The sequence below is a fragment of the Schistocerca cancellata genome, chromosome 4 (genome assembly GCF_023864275.1).
Source record: "Schistocerca cancellata isolate TAMUIC-IGC-003103 chromosome 4, iqSchCanc2.1, whole genome shotgun sequence".
Lineage (NCBI taxonomy): Eukaryota > Metazoa > Arthropoda > Insecta > Orthoptera > Acrididae > Schistocerca > Schistocerca cancellata.
In genome coordinates, this window is record NC_064629.1 from 187,880,749 (window position 1) to 187,903,514 (window position 22,766).

A 22,766-nucleotide genomic window follows, 5' to 3' on the forward strand; every position below is an offset into this window, starting at 1 on the left:
TACATTTTTTCAATTTTGTTTTTGTGACCCAAAATCGTTGACGTATCATATAGGGATGTGGGCTACTTAATCATCTGGATCTCTAGGAGCGAGTTATAACCACATTCTGTTAATCTTCTTATTCTTTGAAACTCTCTGAATCAATGTTTCGGGTGTTTTTATAGATGTATTAGTGCAATGTGGTACTATACACTATTCCTAACACATTTTCCGAAACGTAAAGTCCAAAACACGATGTCAGTGTGACGCTATTTTTTTTTTAATCTCATTTTGTTCGCTTTAGTTCGTTGCATCTGCTCGGGGCAGACGTCGTAAGACATCCATTTAAGTTCGTTGTTGATCGATTAACTCAGTGCCGGCACATCTTTTCGGTACTTCCAAGAATAGCGCGCCTGTGTCGTCTGCTAGCCGCTTTATGTTCGTGGCGCTGTGTGCGCTGCAGTGCGCATGCGCGGATCTGCGGCCGCTTGCTTTTGATTGGCTTGCGCGACGCGAACCAACAACAGCGCTTCGGTTCTCCAGACCCGAACGGTATCGCTTCCGAAATGCATACTGAATAACGTAGAGGCTCTAATTCGAGTACTAGACCGTTCGGTGCTCTTGAGTACCGAAACGATCGGGACAATAGCGGAAAGATACAGAATAGGCACCCAGGCAGCCGCCTTTCAAGGGAGTCGGCACTCAGGGTGCATTGTGATAATGCACTGTTACCATCGTCCTGGGACGCTGCCTCCCCAAACGCCGTGAGTGGGTTCGGAACCGGGGACCCCGGCCCAGCGCAGCTACAAACGCAGCGTCCGCCTGCCATTTCCGTCGACGCCGAGAATATTACGAGTGGAAGCAAACATCAAACAGAGAGCCCACAACCAATGTACTGCAGTTGATCAATGAATGGTGTTATTCTGCCATCAGGAGCCATCCATCGACACCCACCCACCATCTTTCTCATGCCCAGCAGAGAACCCAAATTCGAACCCGGCAACAGGTAGTGAAGTCCTTTGCGTGTTAACAAGGCCCATTTACACTGGTATCAGATGTGGCAGTTTACATAACAACACTACAAGTTTATCTGAAACTTTAAATATTCGTTGTTCGTAGAATGTGATGTTGACTGCTGTAGCTGAGGTCTGGAACTGGGGTGGGCTCTTGCATGGTCAACACTATATTGACCTCAGCGTGGGAGCACTGCATTTGCTGAGATGGGAGGTGTGGTCTTCAGGAGCGCCTCAACGTCGTTGCTCCCTTGCTAATGTCTGTTGTATCTGTTCACGTTGCCAACTGTGGTGTGGCAACTCGATCTCTGTACTGTTCCATTTCACCATATTTATGGACTGTTACTATGATCGCTTCTGCCCACTCATATGGCATTCATTTTCCATTTGTTTTGCAATTGTGTCTCCTCCCTTCCTAAGTAAAATGGAAGTGAGCGTTTGGCGTCATTGGCTGGGAGGACCCTTGCAGGGCAGGTCACGTCGCCTTGGTGCAGGCGTTATCACATTCGGCACCACATTGGGCGACCTGTCACTGGATGGAGATGAAATGATGAAGAAGACAGCACAACACCCAGTCCCTGAGCGGAGAAAATCCCCGACACAGCCGGGAATCGAACCCGGGCTCGTAGGACAGCAATCCATCACGCTGACCACTCAGCTATCAGGGCGGACCCTTCTTAAGTAGTTCAGCTATTATTACATCTCTTGTTGCAGGTTTGTTGTTTTTTAGTATTTTGGTTGCGTCTTCTCTCTCTTTCATTGTTGGCAGTGCAGAAAGGGATCTAGGTTCTGATATTTATGTCGTTTGTTCATTTCTGTACTTCCATCTTCCACATTTAGAATCTCCTCAAAATATTCCACCCAAATTTCCATATCTTTTACTCTTTCCACTTTTACCCCACTTTTACATTTAATAGCGTACATCCTTTTCTGAACAACTTAATTGACCTGTAAAAATTTCTAGCGTTTCCTGCAATTTTATCCTCTCTGCCTGGTTAATTAGACTATCCACATGTTCTCTCCTTTTCCTTCTTAGAAGTTTTTTGGTTTCTCTATTAGCATTTTCATATGTTTCTTTGCTTTCGTTGGAACCTTCTTGTAAGTGTTTTTCCTTTCCTACTCTTCTTTCTTTTACTTTTTCTCACATTGTTATGAGAAACATGGATTTTTGTTCGTTCTTTTTCCGCAAACTCTTGCTGCTCTTCTTCCACGTTTGTTTATCATTCCCCACTGACCTTCAATATAGAAGTCGTCTTTCGTAGTTAGAATCTCAAATCTGTTTTGAAGCTTAATCTCAAACTCCTGTGCCTTGTCACTATCCTTGTTTGTCTACGTCAATATTTCGTTCTGCTATCCTCTTTCCTCCCCTTAGCTTTTCGTTGCCGTACCTCTGTTGTCTGTGCCTGCCTTGGCTTCCCTTATGGTTTCCAAAATCATTACAAGATCACGAAATTTTGTTTCTGAAAGCAAAGTAGTCCATTGTTGTAAGAAATCAGTATTTTATCATCTTTCATTTTCTATATATCGTATATATCTAGGTCTTCATCTATGCTTTGCGAATTACTATAGACTGCGCGACAGTGAATACATTTTACTGAAACACACTTTAAATTCTCCTTCTCTTCCATTTGCGGGTGGAGCAGGGGTAGAGCGTATGCTTCAGCACCTGTGTGAGAGCTGTTATTTCCATAATTCAGTCTGCCCAACCTCTACGTGATAGACACGTACGTGACTGAAGAACATTCGTCGTTTTTACGCTGAAAGATGAGTTTTGGAGTTTTCCCAGCATGTTCTTAGAAGATGTTCGGGGTATTGCTACCTTGCTACGTATTCTGACAGTTAAGACGCATCAGTGTTTCTTTTACGCACTTTAACCAATCAAACGAACCCATGGCCCCACGCTCCATCTTTCTTCTGTTGGTAGAATTTCCAAAGTGGATAATCATTCCTTACTCATTGTGAGAATGTAAGTATATTGCTCTAAATATTTTTATCTTGGGAAAAGATCGCTCAGCGTTTGCAGCAACGTGTGTTTTGTCAGATACGTCAGGACGGCTATAAGTAAACATCTTAGCAACATTAGATGTCCTGGAAATAGAAGAGGACAGTCATGAGAAAGACTCAATTGGAGAATTTGTGCTTCCTTTTTAAGGTCTTTGCACAGGTGGTAGATACGAAAAAGGTTATATTGCTTACTGTAATGCATAACATACTTCATTCCTTCATACCAGCCAAAAATACCTACTTACGGGCTTTGTCAGTTTCTCGTCCTCGCAAAGCTCTTCGAAGTGATTTCTATTGCTTTGTTTGTTAGACATTTTACACTCATTGGCTCATCTTTTGCACATATTAAGAGTTTCGTGAAGTAGTTTGTCGCATGATCCGTTGCTGCTAGATATTTCTGAGAGCAAACGAGAGATACGTCGCAGAGCTAGACACTGGAATCGTATTCGGTAGGACGGCGATTCAAATCCCCATCAGCCAATTCAGACTGAGGTTTTCAGTGAGTTCTCCCTAAACCTATTCAATGCAAATGCCGGAATGGTTCCCTGGAAAATTATGCGCCCGGTTTCCTTAGTCATCTTTCCCCCACCCGAGGTGACGCTCAGTCTTTAAGAGCCAAGTCGCCGGTAGGACGTTAAACAATAAAATTCCATCTTTGTTTCTGACAGCGCCATCCTAAGGGTCATACGCAGCTGCAATTTTCATATTCTCCGATTGCAAGGCCTTAGGTGGTGTCCTAACTCTTTCCGTAATTTGTCTGAAAAGGGTAAGATTATATTTCTAAGATCTATTGCTATACTTCGTTGGTTACAATTCTAGCTCTTGCGAATTTTATTTGTCAGTGCCTTAAGAACGTCAGTGAACCTCTAAATGAAAAGACGGTGCCTTATCTGCCTCTCAACATTTTGAATTTGGTGTCTTTACCATTAACTTAGAAGTACTCACGAAACAAATTTTTAAATTCTGCCACCGTAGAATGCGATGACCAAAAAATTTATGGATGGTTTGAACAGTTTCGAAATACAGGTCTGTTTCCTTGTTATCCTTTTAGAATCTGCAACGCCTTTAAAGACAAAATTTAAATTGTGACTTGATTCTCTTTTTCACATCGCTGTGACCGAAACACTTGCTCTTTTCTTATATACACTGAGGGAAAAAATCGCAACATCAAGAAGGAGTTGTGCGACTTGTACGAAAAGTGGTAGGCGTGGTTCTACATCTGAAATGCGATGCCTATCCAGATTTGACCTCTGTCGCGTATGAGTAACGCTAGTATCCCCCCTGTGCGGAACCAAATTAGGTTTGCTTTAAAGTCACACATTGAAGTCGTGAGCGTTAGTTTGCTTTGCAACTGGACATGATGAGTTCGCCATTATCAGCACCTCCCTGAGTTTTAACGAGGTCGTGTAATAGGTCTACGAGAAACTGGATGTTCCTTCTGCGATAGTGCAGAAAGACTTGACAGGAATGTAGCCACTGTACACAACTGCTGGCAGCGGTGGTCACGAGAATGTACAGTCGTAAGAAGACCGGGCTCCGGACCGCCACATGGCACTACCGAGAGGAAAGGCCATCGCCTTCGTCGTATTGCTCTTGCGAGGTGCCGGGGCTAGCAGTGTATTTAACACTAAATTCTTCTAGAATCTTCATATGGAAATAATGCTTTAAGGCCCCCCCCCCCATTTTCTGACTCCGACTTTTGTTGTTGCACATGGATTAAGAAGAAACGCGAACTGCCTGTAATCGACCCTGCAAGTGGAGTAGAGTTTGGCACATGCAATAATTTAATTTGATAGAAATTAATTTGATAAAGGAAAGTTTCATTAACGTAGTGAGAAATGAAAGGGTTGCTCTACCGATCAACAGAATGAAAGTTCTGTCCAAAATAACAATTTGATTTATTATGACTAAACTCAAAATAATAAACAAAACACATGAAACATTTACAATACGTCAAACTGGATACTCAAATAAATGATGTGAAGGTGAAGTTGTCCATAAACTAGGTTGTGACATTTATGACCAAGTGGTATGTGGAGCCAATTCCTTGCAACTCAAATCTTAAGAGAAACACCCAGCCAACCCAACATTAATTGCTGCTACTGTAGTTAGAACTCAGACAATGAACACCCAAGACAGAACCACGTTAGAAAAGACGGGAACAGGCGCGCTCTGCTGAGCTTTGATTGTCACATAGCTAAATTCCCTAATCTGCCGGTGCTGCGGACATACATTACCAAGCTCTCTTCTTAACTGCAAGGACACGATCTGGCATACCGGAGGTGATGGCTGGTTGCTTCGACGTCCCGTCGTGGTGATGATAGTGTCGCGAGTATAGCCCGAAACAAATTATCATGGTCTGGTTGTTCCAGACTAAAGACTTCCTAGCAACACAAATGCCTCTGAGGGAGACGAAGAAGGTACAGTGATTGATTTTAACAAGCGAAATCACACAGTAACTCCAATGCAGTCAAATTTAGCCAAAACTGTTCAAGACGGATACATAGGCCGCTTGTACGCAGAACGCTTAATTGCCAACTGTACTCGGAAAGTTACGTTGAAGTCGAAACTTCAGCAACTTCGTCAAACAGTTGCAATAAAATGAAAGTATATTAGACAGCCAACGGAAGGAAGGCTGTCCAGAGCAGCGAGAGCTCAGTCTTATAACCTACTACGACCGAAAGGCGAGAGCCGACTCTCTCAAGAGCACCCGTACAAGCCGAACACAGAACATTCCCGCTCCCACGACAGTGGCCGTGGTTAAAACGTGCCAATCAGCAACTCGAAAACCGCGGAAAATTCCACTCTATTGCCGAAGCACTACTATTCCACCAATGGAGATACTTGGCGCCAATTTCTGCGCCGATTTTGCTACGTCACGGAGCTATCCCCTGAGCAAGCCAATCACAGTTATGATTTTGCAGAAAACGAGGGAATTTGTCCGCCAAGACTGCCTGAGAACACATGTCATTCCCACGCCTCGCTGGAAGCCCGTCAGAAAGTGTTTTCACTAAGTTTCTGCGAAGTAACGGAATCTTTAGCCCCAGCCGCTCCTTCAGGCCCCTGTGGGCGTGTCGCCCCCGATCTTATGACGATGTCGGCGTCTGGGAAGCATCCACTCGACTCCCTCACACCTGTCGGCATAACCCTTTCAAGATCAGCAGACCCCGCCTGTCACCGGACCTCCCGGGTGACGAGAGACGCTGCGAGGGAAGTCCGCGTGTGAAAAAATAGCAACTTTTCACCACAAGCAATTAGAGAGGAAAATATTCATATCTTCTGAGTTCTCAGTACTAGCCTTGTAATGACAATACTCGGCCATACTTGCCCAAATCGAATTACTCAGAGTAAGATATAAATATGAGAGGGCAAGTCACTGTGTGCATCTAAAGACATGCCACCTCTCACTCTGGCGCATCGTATTGCGTCTGCAGTAGCAAATTTAGCAGCAGTTGGCACCACAGTGACACAACGAAGTGTTACAAATCGGTTACTTCAAGGACAGCCCCGAGCCAGACGCCCTTTAGCGTGTATTCCATTAACCCCAAACCACTGCCATTTGCAACTTCAATAGTGTCAAGTGAGACCTCTGTCTCGGAACCAATGATGACCGCGTGTTGGTTAGAAGAAGGTCAGCTGAGGGCCTGCAACCAACCTGTGTGAGTGATAGACACACTAAACCTATACCTGGAGTTATCGTCTGGGATGCGATTTCATACGAGAGCAGGAGCACTCTCACGGTTTTTCGCGTCCCGGTACAGCCTCACTATACCAGAATGAAGTAAGTGCGAACTGCGTAGCGCAATTGGGACGTTAACGACAATGGGTTAGCTATAAATTGATGACGACCTTTATATCGGAGATGAGAAGGAGAAAATCTCCTTGGTTTGAAGCAAATAAGTTTCCTGAAAATTGGTTACAGAATTGCAATAGGCAGAAAAGATTGGTTAGTTTCTATCAAGTTTATTCTTACATATACTTATGTGAGGTGTTGGACCATAAACCCCTTAGTAAGATTCAGTCTATTTATTCGGACTTGCTACTTCAAAGCTAATTGCCAGTACATATAAGAAACAAGTACAAAGCAATCACTTGTTCTTGGTTAGCACTGAAATCTCTCTAAGTAATTGAGACAAAGACTGACAGCGTCTATTCAACACTATTCCAATGAAACTATAAAAACCCTAGTTGACCTGCAGTTCCTTAGTGTCCACCAGAGTCTATCACCGTCTTCTCATAGTTGAAGTCTTTATCGGCTGTATTGGCTGCCATGGCCCTGCTGGCGTCTCGCTGCGGAATCTCCAAACTGCCGGCACTGTCTCTGAATCTGCATCTGAATCTCTGCTTCTAGCTATTCCGCTGCCTGACCTTTTATTTCGTTTCTCATGCACTTGGGTGCACACGAGTTAATTTGAACACGACCCTTTCATTTCTAAGTGATTGGATTGCACAAGAATGCCTATGGTTCCACACGACACTCTCGTTTCTAATTGGTCGGCTTGCGCAAGAATGCCTTCGGTCCCACACGACACTTTCGTTTCTAGCTGCACACAACTTAATTTGGTTCCACACGAGTCTTTTCCGCACGTGACGGACACTCTCTCTTGCTGTATTATCGCCCTGGTGATTGCGTCTTCCATTGCGCAAGTTTGGTTCATGCTACTTCCTCTGGCAGGAAGTCCCACACTAAGTTATTTGATCAACAAGCCATACTTGGCAGCCTCCGCCGCTTATCTTGTCCCTACGTCCTGGTGGACTATTTCTTAATGTCGGCTGGCTGTTTGCCTATAGAGCCTGGACTCTTATTATGGCCACAAAAGCGAGAATAAAAATTAAAATTTTTTACGGTCGCAACAGGTTACCCAACGCACCCTGACTGACTGCAGATTTGTAAATCAGTCTGGTGATTCAACCTGTTGTGCCGCCATTCACGAACAGCATCCCAAAGGGGTGTTTTCCAGCAGGATATCCCTTGCTCACGTACCGCCGTTGTAACACAACATGCTCTACAGAGTGTCGACATGTTGCCTTTGGTCTGTTCCATCGCCGGATCTGTCTCCAGTGGAACACATATGGGGCATCATCGGACGAAAACTCCACCGTTATCTACAAACAGAATTAAGCGTCCCTGTATTGAGAGACCAAGTGCAAGGGGCATGGAACCCCATCCCTCAAACTGACATCCGGCACCTGTACAATGCAGTGCGTTCATGTTTGCATGCTCGCGTTCAACATTCTGACGGTTGCACCGGTTATTATTGTACCAGCACTTCACATTTGCACTGGATTATCTCGAGCTTACACTAACTTGTCACCATGCAATGTTAATCATTTAAATATGTTACCTAGACAAATGTATTCCCGAAATTCCATTGCTGTACGTTAATTACTTTTTGCTGTCGCGATTTTTTCCCGCCAGTGTATGTTCAGTTAACTGCTGTTCGCATCCTAACGCAGACTGATATTTGAACTGGTTAAAAGAGATGAATGACTTACGTATCTCAGCATCAGAATAATTTCTAAAACAATCTTTCATTATTTTAACATAGTGAAGAGTTATTTGGACGAATCGACCTTATTAAATTTTCTGTTTTTTTCCCCATTTTAACTACTCATCGTTTCTCATCTTTTTAAATTCCATGCGCACCTTACCGCCGGGGTCATTGTCTCAATCGTCCCAGCCTAGTTACGCTCCTGTTAGATAGTTTGCTCAGTTGTGCCGTGATTATTTTGCGCGTGTCCTCTTAGAATAAGCAACATATCGCAACGTGACGCTTTTCTCAGCTGTATGGGTGCGAGGCGCCGGGGTGGAGAAGAGTTTGTACCTCTTTAATTCAGACGAATTTTGCATGAGAACTGGACATGCACTCGACTCCCTCCTTACATCCCACCTAATTGATTATGTGCGCAACGGTAACGGAAGAAAATGATGGTGGACCCTGCTAGTTGGTAAAATAAGGAGTGCACACTCACAATAATTTAATAAAATCGTAATCTACTCAGAAAAAAGAGAACTTTATCGTAATAAACAACAGGAAATGGGATTCTGCATATATCTACGAAATGATATGCGGATTAAATATTACAATGAGATTTATTATACATCAGAACATAAATGTACATGATTATCGACACAAAGAGTGGGTTAAAGGACAGGGTGTGGTGTCACCGCCAGACACCACACTTGCTAGGTGGTAGCTTTAAATCGGCCTCGGTCCGCTAGTATACGACGGACCCGCGTGTGTCGCCACTGTCAGTGATTGCAGACCGAGCGCCGCCACACGGCAGGTCTAGAGACACTTCCCAGCACTCGCCCCAGTTGTACAGCCGACTTTGCTAGCGAAGCTACATTGACAAATACGCTCTCATTTGCCGAGACGATAGTTAGCATAGCCTTCAGCTACGTCATTTGCTACGACCTAGCAAGGCGCCATTTATCCTTTGCGATGTATCTTATGAAGCATGTACTATCAGACCAATGTGTATGGATTAAAGTTAAGTATTCCAGCAGCAACGTACTTTATTTGCTACATTAAATTACATTGTCCTGTTCCAGACCTCACGCCAGCCTGCGTGAGCTTAACGCGTGCTATTCGGCTACAAGTCATAGTGGATTGGCTGTCGGGTCAGTCCACTACACAGGGTATACTGAAATTGTTGTGGATTGGCAAGACAGCCAACCCACTATGAGAGGAAGCCGAAAGGCACGCGTTTTAGCTCACGCAGGCTGGCGTGAGGTCTGGAACAGGTCAAGGAAATGAGACTAACAAAAAACGTACGTAGTTGCTGGAATACTTAACTTTAATCCATAATTGGTGAACATCGCTCTTGACGGTACATGTTTTACAGCATCAATAGTTACTGGTAATGGCGCCTTGCTAGGCCGTAGCAAATGACGTAGCTGAAGGCTATGCTAACTATCGTCTCGGCAAATGAGAGCGTATTTTGTCAGTGAACCATCGCTAGCAAAGTTGGTTGTACAACTGGGGCGAGTTCTAGGAAGTCTCTCTAGACCTGCCGTGTGGCGGCGCTCGGTCTGCAATCACTGATAGTGGCGACACGCGGGTCCGACGTATACTAACGGACCGCGGCCGATTTAAAGGCTACCACCTAGCAAGTGTGGTGTCTGGCGGTGACACCACAGAAATATTATGAGAATAAGAGTTGGTTCGAGAACAAGGGGCTCCTACTCTCTGTGATGCAAACGATTGACGATAATGACTGGAGGTCCTAATGAATCAAATATTAATCTCTCGACTATATAGCAGTATCGCAATTAGTAGTGAGAGCTATAATGGGATCACATGGAGAAACAAGCAAGGTGGACCTGTAGTAAAGCGAGCGCGCGTGCTGCTGATGGGTTCAGTATAAAACTGATAAGGTCCTACAATGCCAGGAGCCGCAAAATACTGTACCAGTACTGAAATCTGCAGCACGTCGTCGGTAGGCAGCGCCCTGATGATGTAGGTGCCGACTTCTGCCGTGCAGCAACTCTGTGTCAACCCCTGGCCTCGATAGCTGTCCGAGAATTCTAAGTTCTTCCGAAAAAGAGCGACCAAGTCGCAAGACCGTCCGACTCTGACGAAGATCAGATCCCGAATCCTCTGCCCGCGCAACGCAAGAGCGAAGCCAACATTGCTCTACTCCCTACTCTCCTCGCAAACCGCGAATCAGCATTCAGTTCTGATTCCAAAATTCCCCCACACTGTCTCAGAACATCATTCGCGCGAATAGTGACTGTTCCCTCCAATTTCGAGCAGGGCCTTATGACGTGAACTAGCCTCAGTTTAACTTGACCAATAATGCCTCTGCTATTCAGCTAACGGCACTGAACTTGTCGTTTGACCGGCTATGAAAACAACCTGCCTAGACCACAGGCCATCCGGCGCCAGACAGTCGCACCCAGCACGGCAGAGTCCACAAGTGTTCTCAGAAGCAAGAGGACAATGCGGTCAGTCGGTGCCAGGAATCTTCGTTGTATTATTGTCCGAAAACTAATTTGCCTTTTAACCCTTGACAGATAGCCATATAACATTTAAAAGGAAATTAAAAGAATTTCTTAATGGCAACTCCTTCTACTCATTAGATGAATTTTTGGATATAGTAAGTGGGCAATTTCCCCAACCCCCACAGAAAAAGTTATTAAAATATGAAGTGTCATGTAACATTTTGTTCAAAAAATGTTCAAATGTGTGTGAAATCTTATTCAACTAAATACTTAGGGATTACAATTACAAATAACCTAAACTGGAGCGATCACATAGATAATGTTGTGGGTAGAGCAAACCAAAGACTGAGATTCATTGGCAGAACACATAGAAGGTGCAACAGGTCTACTAAAGAGACTGCTTACACCACGCATGTTCGCCCTACCGTGGAGTATTGCTGTGCGGTGTGGGATCCGCATCAGGTGGGACTGACGGATGACATCGAAAAAGTACAAAGAAGGGCAGCTCGTTTTGTATTATCGCGAAATAGGGGAGATAGTGCCACGGGCATGATACGTGAACTGGAGTGGCAGTCATTAAAATAAAGGCGTATTTCGTTGCGACGGGATCTTCTCATGAAATACACATAAACTGCTGCGACACATAGGCCCTACGTCTCGCAGGTCGTTTCGCCCTGCATGCAATAGGCGAAACTCGACCGATGTCAGTCGTTCCGCCAGGCGCTTGAGCCTATTGTACGAACCCCTCAGAATTCAGGGAAGTGCAGCCCCCAACCGGAAACGCAGTGTGCCTCGTCCTCCGATGCTCGCCTCACACAGGCCACCCAGGGAAGTGAAACAAAATGTTTAGGAATCAAGTGAAACGTATTTTTTGAGCTCTCAGGACAAATACTCTCATTACAATAACCTTATTCGGTCTGCTACTACTGTGCGATGACATAGAACATTAATAAAATTGATGAAAATGAGAGGAGACGTGCAAAAGAGGGCACGGAACCTCTCACATGGGCCTCTACAGCGATCGTTGCTGTTGCTTAGAATCTGTCTGACACGAGAAGACTGGAGGGCAGCAGAAACATATCAGTCACCAGTCAGTAAACTGTTAAGAATACCGTGAACTGCACTAAGAACACGGAGCAGCGATAGCAGTCGGAAGGTAGGCCATCAACAAATATCTGAGTTCCGCCAATCCGTTGCATCCAAAACAGAGGCGTCAAGTCGGGAGCACATTTCTGCGTATCCAAACATAAATTCCCACAGTCATGTATATTCAGTGGTTATGGAGATCTTAGACACAGGAGATAGATTCAGCATAACCGAATTTTTCAAGCCAGTCATTCAGACTGTTTATCAAGGCTTGTCTGAGGCAGTCTGTGTTTTAGGAATTTTGTAAATCTTGTAATTACAGGAAAATCGGTATACAATACATTATATACTCTCCTATGAAGTTTTGACGCCAAGTAAACTCTCTGTTCGTTGGTTGGGACACTGTTTGACAAGTCGAGTGTGTCACCGTGGTATTTTGAAACACAGTTCTCTATCCACGTATCATAATGTTCAAATATGTGTGAATTTCTAAGGGACCAAACTGCTCAGGTCATTGGTCTCTAGATTTACGCACTACTTAAACTAACCTGTGCTAAGAACAACACACACACACACACACACACACACATGCGCGGGGGAGGCCACGAACCACCGTTGGGAGTGGCCGCGCAATCCGTGACATTGCGCCTCTAACCGCGCGGCCATTCCGCGAGGCCATGCACGTATCGTAAGATATAATAAAATTTTATGAGAATGCCTGACCATTATGGATGAATTTCAAACATCATCTTGTATTATTGTCCGAAAACTAATTTGCCTTTTAACCCTTGACAGATAGCCATATAGCATTTAAAAGGAAATTAAAAGAATTTCTTAATGGCAACTCCTTCTACTCATTAGATGAATTTTTGGATATAGTAAGTGGGCAATTTCCCCAACCCCCACAGAAAAAGTTATTAAAAATATGAAGTGTCATGTAACATTTTGTTCAAAAAATGTTCAAATATGTGTGAAATCTTATTCAACTAAATACTTAGGGATTACAATTACAAATAACCTAAACTGGAGCGATCACATAGATAATGTTGTGGGTAGAGCAAACCAAAGACTGAGATTCATTGGCAGAACACATAGAAGGTGCAACAGGTCTACTAAAGAGACTGCTTACACCACGCATGTTCGCCCTACCGTGGAGTATTGCTGTGCGGTGTGGGATCCGCATCAGGTGGGACTGACGGATGACATCGAAAAAGTACAAAGAAGGGCAGCTCGTTTTGTATTATCGCGAAATAGGGGAGATAGTGCCACGGGCATGATACGTGAACTGGAGTGGCAGTCATTAAAATAAAGGCGTATTTCGTTGCGACGGGATCTTCTCATGAAATTTCACTCACCAGTTTCCTCCTCCGATTGCGAAAACATTCTGTTGGCACCCACCTACATAGGGAGAAATGATCATCACGATAAAATAAGAGATATCAGGTTCAAATGGCTCTGAGCACTATGTGACTCAACTGCTGAGGTCATCAGTCCCCTAGAACTTAGAACTACTTAAACCTAACTAACCTATGGACATGACACAAATCCATGCCCGAGGCAGGATTCGAACCTGCGACCGTATCTGTCGCACGGTTCCAGACTGTAGCGCCTAGAACCGCTCGGCCACCCCAGAGAAATCTGGGCTCGCACAGAAAAATTTAGGTGCTCGTTTTTCCCACACGCCGTTCGAGAGTGGAACGGTAGAGAGACAGCTTGAAGGTGGTTCATTGAATCCTCTGCCTGGCACTTAACTGTGAATAGCAGAGTAATCACGTAGATGTAGATGTAGATATGTGTCCGAAAGTTAGGACATGTCGTTCAGTAGGTCATGCAGGTTCAAAAAAAAAAAAAAAAAGTTCATATGTGTGTGAAATCTTATGGGACTCAACTGCTAAGGTCATCAGTCCCTAAGCTTACACACTACTTAACCTAAATTATCCTAAGGACAAACACACCCACCCATGCCCGAGGGAGGACTCGAACCTCCGCTGGGACCAGCCGCACAGTTCATGACTGCAGCGCCTCAAACCGCTCGGCTAATCCCGCGCGGCTAAGATTTTGTATAATGTAATATCTTGTATAGACACCTTTTATTAACCTGACACGTTCCACATCATTACGAAGTGCCGTATTCATGATCTATGGAACAAGTACTAATCTAATGTAATCTAATCTAATCCTTTGACTGCTGAAGGCGCGCCACCTGCTTGGCGCGCTGAGGCTCAGTAGCCTGCGGCGTAATCCGACTACCTGCACTGCGTGCCCGTCTCTTGGAGCCGCCGCCGGGACCGGATCGGCCCGCGCTGCTCAATCTGCCCTGTGCTGAATACTTCTCGGCTGAATACTACTCGCGCAGAGCCAGCGTGAGTTTTTGGCGACTTTGAGCTGTAATACCACGGGCAATAGTTTTTGTAAAGAAATTTCGATATCTTGTACAACTTTATGCGTTCTCTTAAGAATAATAATGAAAAGAATTTTACCAGCCATATTGAGCCAGAAAATTGCAGGTAAATCGGCCAAAAAAATAGGCACCCGAAAAAATTTCGAAGTTTGACTTCTCGCATCTCCTGAACTAATGCTATGACGAACGTGAAACTTGGCATGTAGTAACCTAACAACACAAGGTTCTTAAATATAAAGTTTCATTTCCATGGCACTTTTCAGTACTGAATGAATTAAGCACAAAATTGAAGATTTTGTAAAAACGTCAAAAATGCAGTATTTTCGTTCCGATTTTTCTAAAAAACTATGCTCCATAAAACATACCAAGCTGTACAACTGGAATGAAAGTTGGCGCAAAAATCAGGCCCGAAAACGATGTAAACTTCGGGTTAGCATGTCTAGTAGTGTGAACGCACGATGAAAATTAAATTTAGAGTGCAATAGATTGACTGCACAACGATAAGGAATAAAAAATTTTATTCTCCTAATATTTTCCAATAATCTACAAATTAGTCGAAAAGATGTTGATTTTTATGAAAAGATGAAAGCAGGGTGTATTCGATACTTCTTCTTCAAATACAATTTTCTATTAATACTTCAAAGCAAGTCTCATTCGAGCAACAAATTTTAAGCCCCCCACTCTCCCCAGAACAACGAGTTTAATTTTCAATATTGGCTAACAACAGAGGCTAAGTAGCAAGAAAAATCGCAGTGAGAAAAGAGTTTTAGCTTAGGCATGTTTTTGTCGTTGGTCAAAGGCATTTAAATCAGTTATGGGAAACATGTTTTGTACAAGTAGACCGAGTGTGATCTACATTTGTACTACTAAGAATAAAAGAATATAACTGTCTATGTTAAGTGTTAATAATTTAAATGTATCGTACGCAGATTAATGTATGGGTTTTGTTATACTGGCGCAATGTAAAAAAAAAAAGCACACCTTCTTAAAGCCACGAGTGGCCTACCGGGACCATCCGACCGCCGTGTCATCCTCAGTGGATGATGCACATAGGAAGGGCGTCGGGTCAGCACACCGCTCTCCCACTCGTTACGATGGTATACTTGACCGAAGCCGCTACTATTCCGTCGAGTAGCTCCTCAATTGACATCACGAGGCTGAATGCACCTCGAAAATGGCAACAGCGCATGGCGGCCTGGATGGTCACCCACCCAGTCCCGACCACGCCCGACAGCGCTTCACTTCGGTGATCTCACGGGAACCGGTGTAACCACTGCGGCAAGGCCGTTGTCCATACTGGAGCAATGTACTCGACGTAATTACACTACTGGCCATTAAAATTGCTACACCATAAAGAAATGCAGATGATAAACGGGTATTCATTGGACAACTATGTTATACTAGAACTGACATGTGATTACATTTTCACGCAGTTTGGGTGCATAGATCCTGAGAAATCAGTACCCAGAAAAGCCACCTCTGGCCGTAACAACGGCCTTGATACGCCAGGGCATTGAGTCAAACAGAGCTTGGATGGCTTGTACAGGTACAGCTGCCCATGCAGCTTCAACACGACACCACAGTTCATCAAGAGTAGTGACTGGCGTACTGTGACGAGCCAGTTGCTCGGCCACCATTGACCAGACGTTTTCAATTGGTGAGAGATCTGGAGAATGTGCTGGCCAGGGCAGCAGTCGAACATTTTCTGTATCCAGAAAGGCCCGTACGGGACCTGCAACATGCGGTCGGGCATTATCCTGCTGAAATGTAAGGTTTCGCAGGGATCGAATGAAGGGTAGAGCCACGGGTCGTAACACATCTGATATGTAACGTCCTCTGTTCAAAGTGCCCTCAATGCGAACAAGAGGTGACCGAGAAGTGTAACCAATGGCACCCCATACCTTGACGCCGGGTGATACGCCAGTATGGCGATGACGAATACACGATTCCAATGTGCGTTCACCGCGATGTCGCCAAACACGGATGCGACCATCATGATGCTGTAAACAGAACCTGGATTCATCCGAAAAAATGACGTTTTGCCATTCGTACACCCAGGTTCGTCGTTAGTACACCATCGCAGTTCTAGTATAACATAGTTGTCCAATGCGTTAAGGGTAACCGCAGCCATGGTCTCCGAGCTGATAGTTCATGCTGCTGCAAACGTCGTCGAACTGCTCGTGCAGATGCAAACGTCCCAATCTGTTGACTCAGGGATCGAGACCTAGCTGCACGATCCGTTACAGTCATGCAGATAAGATGCCTGTCATCTCGACTGCTAGTGCTACGAGGCCATTGGGATCCAGCACGGCGTTCCGTATTACCCTCCTGAACCCCCCGATTCCGTATTCTGCTATTCATTGGATTCGACCAACGCGAGCAGAAATGTCGCGATACGATAAACCGCAATCGCGATAGGCTACAATCCGACCTTTCTCAAAGTCGTAAACGTGATGGTACGCTTTTCTCCTCCTTACACGAGGCATCACAACAACGTTATACCAGGCAATGCCGGTCAACTGCTGTTTGTGTATGAAAAATCGATTGGAAACTTTCCTCATGTCAGCACATTGTACGTGTCGCCACCGGCACGAACCTTGTGTGAATGCTCTGAAAAGCTAATCATTTGCATATCAGAACATCTTCCTGTCGGTTAAATTTCGCGTCTGTAGCACGTCAGCTTCGTGGTGTAGCAATTTTAATGGCCAGTAGTGTACATTTGCCACAGTACAGATATTGCGCCATCTCAATCACCAAGTCCGTTCATTTGCCAGTAAACTGGAACATATGAAGAAGCCAGGCTTAGTTTGAATAATTTTACACCTGTGGCATCTATTTCCCATGCTTCTTTTCGATCCGGCCTTTGGTCCGCCACTGGCGAAGTTAAAAATAGATTTATATATTTTTTTACATTTTTGATTTTTTTAGTAATTCATTAATAAGCGTCAATAAATTTTCTCAGATTTAGTTCCCAATGATTAGTAATGTTTCTTTGTCTCAAAGCAGGGTGCGACACGTAATGGAACGTTGCAAGTTTCGCACTGGTGTCTAGTTTCCCGGCGCACTTTTTGTTTCGTGCAAATTACGCATCTGTGCATTAGCGTACTTTTCTGCGAATGTTCACTCACGACAACAGCTGGAAAATGTCTCCCTGTGAATCGCAGAGGATTCTCGTCATCGTAGTGCCTTCCCCTACCACCTTTCCTCCGTTGTGTAGCATTGTTTTTTACAATCTCCTTTACGAGAAAAGGGAGATTGCCCTGTTACCGACCGGTGGAGAGCATTAGCATTTAGAATCCACAAATCCAGAATGTGAAAAACATATTTCTTATACCATTTCACAGTCTTACGCACTGATACCACAGAGCTCAGTAACATGTCATAAACGTCAACTGCACCCATACTCGAATTGTAAACTACAATAAATTGCGGTTTCTTTATTTTTTAGCCAGTATTTCTGTGTCATCTCTGTTTCAACCATTTGTGTTGTGTGACTTGCGGTCAACATGTACACCTCTCTCTTATCACACCACTTGATAGCAAGGAACTTGTCAGTGGACCTACACTCAGTTTCTCCTTGTGTGTCTTATAGACGGATTGAAATTCGGTCTGAAATTGTTGTTTCTGATAACGTATGACTATGGATCAGCTACCGTATTAGTGCCAGGGCAGTTCGTATTCACAATCCCAACACAGTGGGCCCACGTTTCTTGCCCTCTCGTCTTTCTGATACTGAATCAAAAGAGGTCGCTGTTACTATACTACTGGCCGTTAAAATTGCTACACCACGAAGATGACGTGCTACAAACGCGAAATTTAACCGACAGGAAGAAGATTCTGTGATATGCAAATGATTAGCTTGTCAGAGCATTCACACAAGGTTGGCGCCGGTGGCGACACCTACAACGTGCTGACATGAGGAAAGTTTCCAACCGATTTCTCATACACGAATAGCAGTTGACCGGCGTTGCCTGGTGAAACGTTGTTGTGATGCCTCGTGTGAGGAGGAGAATTGCGTACCATCACGTTTCCGACTTTGATAAAGGTCGGATTGTAGCCTATCGTGATTGCGGTTTATCGTATCGCGACATTGCTGCTCGCGTTGGCCGAGATCCAATAACTGTTAGCAGAATATGGAAGCGGTGGGTACAGGACAGTAATACGGAACGCCGTGCTGGATCCCAACGGCCTCGTATCGCTAGCAGTCGAGATGACAGGCATCTTATCTGCATGGCTGTAAGGGATCGTGCAGCTACGTCTCGATCCCTGAGTCAACAGATTGGGACGTTTGCAAGACAACAACCATCTGCACGAACATTTCGACGACGTTTGCAGCAGCATGGACTATCAGCTCGGAGACCACGGCTGCAGTTACCCTTGACGCTGCATCACAGACAGGAGCGCCTGCGATGGTATACTCAGTGACGAACTTCGGTGCACGAATGGCAAAACGTCATTTTTTCGGGTGAATCCATGTTGTGTTTACAACATCATGATGGTCGCATCCGTGTTTGGCGACATCGCGGTGAACGCACATTGGAAGCGTGTATTCGTCAAATGGCTCTGAGCACTATGCGACTCAGCTTCTGAGGTCATCAGTCGCCTAGAACTTAGAACTAATCAAACCTAACTAACCCAAGGACATCACACACATCCATGCCCGAGGCAGGACTCGAACCTGCGACCGCAGCGGTCACGCGGTTCCAGACTGAAGCGCCTTTAACCGCACGGCCACACCGTCCGGCTGTATTCGTCATCGCCATACTGGCGTATCACCCGGCGTGATGGTATGGGGTGCCATTGGTTACACGTCTCGGTCACCTATTGTTCGCACTGACGGCACTTTGAACAGTGGACGTTACATTTCAGATGTGTTACGACCCGTGGCTCTACCCTTCATTCGATCCCTACGAAACCCTACATTTCAGCAGGATAATGCACTACCGCATGTTGCAGGTCCTGTACGGGCCTTTGTGGATACAGAAAAAGTTCGACTGCTGCCCTGGCCAGCACATTCTCCAGATCTCTCACCAATTAAAAACGTCTGGTCACTGGTGGCCGAGCAACTGGCTCGTCACAATACACCAGTCACTACTTTCGATGAACTGTGGTATCGTGTTGAAGCTGCATGGGCAGCTGTACCTGTACACGCCATCCAAGCTCTGTTTGACTCTATGCCCAGGCGTTTCAAGGCCGTTATTAGGGCCAGAGGTGGTTGTTCTGGGTACTGATTTCTCAGGATCTATGCACCCAAATTGCGTGAAATTGTAATGACATGTTAGTTCTAGTATAATATATTTGTCCAATGAATACCCGTTTATCATCAGCATTTCTTCTTGGCGTAGCAATTTTAATGGCCAGTAGTGTAATACGAGGAGTATTCAATAAGTAATGGAACACATGTTTCCCTAGACCAAATTCAGTTGGAAACGTGCAGAATCTGTTGTCGGACCTCGTGGGATATTCCCGTTTGAGCCCCTCTAGTTTCATGGTGTTCCGATAAGAGTCCTGCATGACCAAGTAAGCGAGCACAAAATACGAGATGGGGGGAGCACAACTGGATAGGCTGCCCGCACTAGTTTTAGTGACCGGGCATAGAAGCCGTGACCGAATACGTTCTAACATTCTGCGTGGTGTCTGTTTGTTCTAAATCGTGTCTCCCTACCACTTTCGCGCAACGACGCTCTGAGCGTGTTTTTTTTAGGGAATTGACTAGTTTGAACCTGGGACTTGTTGCTGGTAAGGAGACGCCAGACCACACATGACATGTAGAGTTCAGAAGAGTTCAGTGAGACTAGCGAAGATATAATCAAATATTTAATGATTTCAGCGTCAGCTCCACTGCATTCCCTGTAAAAGAATCTTAATACTAACTAAATTTAGTGGAAGGGGTTCAAGGCTTTCCTATTTTTGGGTAGCTGGTAAAATAACGTCGAAAAAGCAGTTAAGTTTACCATTGGAAATTTTATTCTACTCACAAAACATTGTTTATAAATTGCTCTATTTATAAAAGGAAATATTTTAATACAGGATGATAAAAACCAAATGCGTTCAACAAAAATATGAACGAATATACCCTGAATGGTTTTCCAAGTTCTACAATGGATCGAAGGATGACCTATGCCATATCACATCTATAACCCAGATTTATGTTAAGTTTCATAAAAGAGAAAACTATCAAAATGGTCTCCAGTGACCGTCAATTATCTTTAATTACTTATTTAACTTGTCGTAAATTACAGTGGCTGATGTGGCTTGTCAATAATTATATAACAGAAAAATCACCGCGTTTCAGATTTTAACTTACGTAGCAAATGTGAATACCATGAGCTTTAATTGACGATCGAGATTAGTATTACGCAAAAAGGGGGTGTAACAGATGAGACTTCTGCAGTTCTGAGTGAAGCTTTATGCGCTGTTATGCGGCATCGCGTGTGTTCATTACCTTGTCGTTGGTTAGGCAGCGTCAGGGGGCGGCGGGCAGTGCAGCTCCATACAGTTCGCCGTCTCGCAAGCAACTGTCTCCTAACTTCTCCTTACTACAATTTACCGAAGTTGGTTTAAAAAAAACTATCTGGCTGTGTTTTCATCTGACCAATCAGGGTCTCAATGTTAACCGTAAGCTCCGCCTACAAAAATTCTGTCTATCCAATGAGAAACGTTATACTTTTCGTGGTGGGGCAATGTTTTTAGCGTTTGCAACGTAACAGAGACGCGAAAAAGTCTTACGCTAAAACTTGCAGCTGGTGTGGCCCCTTTAGTGTTATCGTAAGATCTATACTGTTCTTCTGGTGGGCTCTAGCTTTTAACATGGGCTGGGGGGTGGTCCTGGTGGTTAGCTGGAGACGTGGGTGTCCGTCCCTTATCGTAGGGCCTTCTAGCTTAACACGGTTCTGCTCTCGGCTTCTGTTTTCGTTTCTCCCCTCGGAACTGCGTCTGTCTCACGGTGGGAAGGTATGACATGCATTTAGGCATTCTTGTGTTAGTCTGTGGTATTCCATTTGCTCACTCGTTACTCGTATTACTTTGGTTAATTTAATGTCACGATTTATTCGGAGCTATGTGACATACTACAGGATTTGCTTATCATGCCAGGGTTTTCATGGAAGGTGTTGGATTTGCCTGACACCTTACAACGAAGCACGTAATTTCAAACACATTACACGTGTCATTATCCGTGTGAGACTGCAGCCAGTACGGGCTTCTCATTTGTGGTGTTTCTCGCTCTGTAATCATGCAGCATGAGGAAGCCAGTGCAGTAAGACGTAAGATCGAAACCAATGTTTACACATTGAAGAAACGGGAAGGTAAAAAAAGCCAAGTATGGAGTACAATCCTTTTGGTAGTAGACGAAAACAGTGCGTCTACTGGGTACTTATCGTGCATAAACTGCTCCACATTATTGTGTTTCCAGTGGGGAACCACTCATTTAAAGAAACACAGTTGCAAGAAACCTCACTAAGATACAGCTCCTTCAGGGATACCGGCAGTAATAAAAAATAGTATTAGTGCAAAGTATGTTGCGGTGTGTGCTAAAGATATGAGACCTTTTAATGCTGTCTCCGGTGAAGGTTCCAGAGAACTAGGCTAAGAATTAGAACATCTAGGTGCGCATTATGGAGAAGTTAACGTGGCAAATGTCATGCCACATCCCTCTACAATAAGCAAACACGTCAAAGGACAAGCTGATGCAATACGAAACAGTATAATGCCTTCTGTTATTGCGGAAGTTATTAATAAAACATGTGCTGCGACAGTTGACATGTGGACTGATTCGCATTATCAGGTGCACTATTTGACGCTTACAACACATTACATTGACACAGATTGGTCTCTTGTGAACAATGTTTTATTTACAACAAAATTCCGGGACGTCAAGAAGACGGGAGTAAATATTATGAAAGAATTTGAAGAGAGGATGGCTGATTGGGGCATTTCGCCGGACATGTTGAACAATTTTGTTTTTGTTTCCGACCAGGGTGCCAATGTAATAAAGACTTTGGAAAATCACGAAAGGATGCCTTGTGCTGCTCATTGTATAAACTCAGCACTTAGCCACACTTTCGATGAAGATAACTTCTTATTAAATCATGTCCCGAACATTGCATCAACAATAAATACTGCAAAATGCATTGTAAGGTACATTAAGAAAAGAGGCCTCTGCTCGCCTTTGAAATCATCGTTGAAACAAGAGGTCTGCACACGTTGGAACAGCTTGTACACTATACTGGAATCCTTACACACTCAATATAACGAAGTTGCTGCTGTGCTGACGGAAAAGGACTCCGCTTAGAAATTGCAAGGATATGACAATCAGCTTGCAGGATAAATTGTG

General features: G+C 44.4%; 1 pseudogene; it reads right to left on the reverse strand.

The window, feature by feature from the left end:
* Positions 1-15,606: 15,606 nt before the first annotated feature.
* Positions 15,607-15,723, reverse strand: LOC126186011 (5S ribosomal RNA; annotated as a pseudogene).
* Between the last annotated feature and the right edge of the window lie 7,043 nt (positions 15,724-22,766).